The sequence below is a fragment of the Phacochoerus africanus genome, chromosome 3, assembly GCF_016906955.1.
Source record: "Phacochoerus africanus isolate WHEZ1 chromosome 3, ROS_Pafr_v1, whole genome shotgun sequence".
Taxonomy (NCBI): Eukaryota; Metazoa; Chordata; class Mammalia; order Artiodactyla; family Suidae; genus Phacochoerus; species Phacochoerus africanus.
The window spans coordinates 179,472,572-179,474,996 of NC_062546.1; the positions used below are offsets into that span (position 1 = coordinate 179,472,572).

The 2,425-nt window shown below is 38.8% G+C and overlaps 1 pseudogene; it reads left to right on the plus strand.

Annotated features, from left to right (window-relative positions):
- Positions 1-1,645: 1,645 nt before the first annotated feature.
- LOC125122267 (cytochrome c-like) lies at positions 1,646-1,990 on the plus strand (annotated as a pseudogene).
- The last annotated feature ends 435 nt before the right edge of the window (positions 1,991-2,425 follow it).

Consider the following 2,425-nt stretch of genomic DNA (forward strand, 5'->3'; position numbering starts at 1 on the left):
AAACACATTGATTTTTGTATCTTGAACTCTTCCTTAACCCCACTTCGCTTCTTTCATCTAGCCACTTTGTCATCATTTATTTTATTTAACTTAGTTAAGTAAATTAGTTTATTTGATATATGATGGCATTGTGCTAGGCTCTGGAGATATATTAATGAGTAAAATTTAAAATAAAGACGATGTACACTAATCTAATAATTTTACTAATATATTTCCAACTTAAAACTGTGATTAATGCTTTAAAGGAAAAAAAGGTGCTATAAAATGAAGTCCTTGCCTTTAAGACCTGACCTAGGGAAGACATCCCTAAAGGAAGGGAAGCCATGAATGTGGAGGGAGGTTTTCAGGTTCAGGGAACAGAATGTGCAAAGTCTCTAGTGTAGGAGGATTCTATAGCAATGCAACTGGGAAGAAGAAGGCAAAGAGGTGTTGTGATAAGAAGCCTAGAGTAGTAGACATTTCTTTATCCAGAACAAAGCACAATCATAGGGCATTTTAAGGAAGGAACTTGCTTAGGTTAGCTTTAAATTTGGAAATATTTCCTCTAGCATTGTACAGGGAATGAATTGGAGGATAAGAGTAGATGAAAGATCAGTTATCCCAGAGTTCGGAAATTCAGGAAAGACACGATGGTATATTAATCTAAAATGATAGGAATTGATTATGAATTCAGGATAAATTTATGAAGGCAAATTGACAATGTTTGTATATGATTGGATGAAGGAAGGAAATACCAGTTGATATCCAGTTTTTTGGCTTTTATAACTGAAAAGATAGAGTTGAATGAGGTGGGATATCCTGCAGAGGACCAGGGTGAGAAGGGTGGATGGTCACTCCATGGAGTATGATCCATGAGTTTGGCTTCCAGTACCATAGCTGTCCACCCCTTCCATGCCAGAAGTCCTCCAAGGAATCCTGGGCACTGAGTAGAAACTAGAGAAGTAAGGTGTGAAATGTATATACTTAATTGTTTACAAATGAATTCTGTATATACCTCCCAACTGACAATATGTACATATTTTAAACATTTGTATTAAGATTTTTTTAGAAAGTTATTTTTTTTAAGCAATTGCCTCATATGTTGATACAATTGAAAGTTCCCTTAACTGAGATTTCTTTCCATATTTTGTTTCATTTATTGACTTTTACATTACTCATTTTCTGAATTTAAGAAAAGAATAATAATAATAAGCTGGAGTTCCCACTGTGGCTCAATAGGGTCTTAGCGACATGCCTGCAGTGTCAGGATGCAGCTTCCATCCCCAGCCTTGCACAGTGGGTTAAAAGATCTGGCATTGACTTAGAGAGCAGGATGTCTGGCTTGTGAGTAGACACTTGTCGTTGTGTTTGGTGAAAGAACTATATATATATATATTTTTTTTTGTCTTTTTGCCTTTTCTTGGGCCGCTCCCGCGGCATATGGAGGTTCCCAGGCTAGGGGTCTAATCGGAGCTGTAGCCACCGGCCTACGCCAGAGCCACAGCAACGCGGGATCCGAGCCGCATCTGTGACCTACACCACAGCTCACAGCAACGCCGGATTGTTAACCCACTGAGCAAGGGCAGGGATCGAACCCGCAACCTCATGGTTCCTAGTCAGATTCGTTAACCACTGCGCCAGGAACTCCTGAAAGAACAATATTAAAATGGGTGATATGGAGAAGGGCAAGAAGATTTTTGTTCAGATGTGTGCCCAGTGCCACACTGTAGAAAAGGGAGGCAAGCACAAGACTGGTCCAAACCTCAATGGTCTGTTTGGGTGGAAGACAGGTCAGCTTCCTGGATTCACTTACACAGATGCCAATAAGAACAAAGGCATCTCCTGGGGAGAGGAGACACTGATGGAGTATTTGGAGAATCCCTAGAAGTACATCCCTGGAACAAAAATGATCTTCACTGGCATTAAGAAGAAGAGAGAAAGGGAAGACTTTGTAGCTTATTTCAAAAAAGCTGCTAATGAGTAAAAGTTGGCCATCACCTTATTTGTTACAAGACCGGAATGTCTCATAACTTTGATATGTGTATCATATTTAAATTGATCTCATACACTAGAATTCAGATCATGTTTGGCTGATGGAATGTTTCTGTTGGACGGTCCTGGTTTAGGTAAGATTGGTTGGTGGCTAAATGAATATGGTCAGCTTTTTGAATTTTAGTAGTAATTCCAGTTCAACAAGTATGATCACTGTTTTCCCCTTCTACAGAGATGATTAAACTTGAATATGGAACATTAAACTTTTCAGGAAAATGGTCAATACCTTCTCAAAACTTAAAGGAGATGGGTTTTATATTTAGATTTCTATAACTGGCTATGTTAACATTTAAATACTGAGAAGATCCCTTCACTGTCTCACCAAACAGAGCAAGATGCACCTGTGTTTCAAGTTGTGTTCACTAGCCTGATAAGGCATGATCTGAAGATAAAC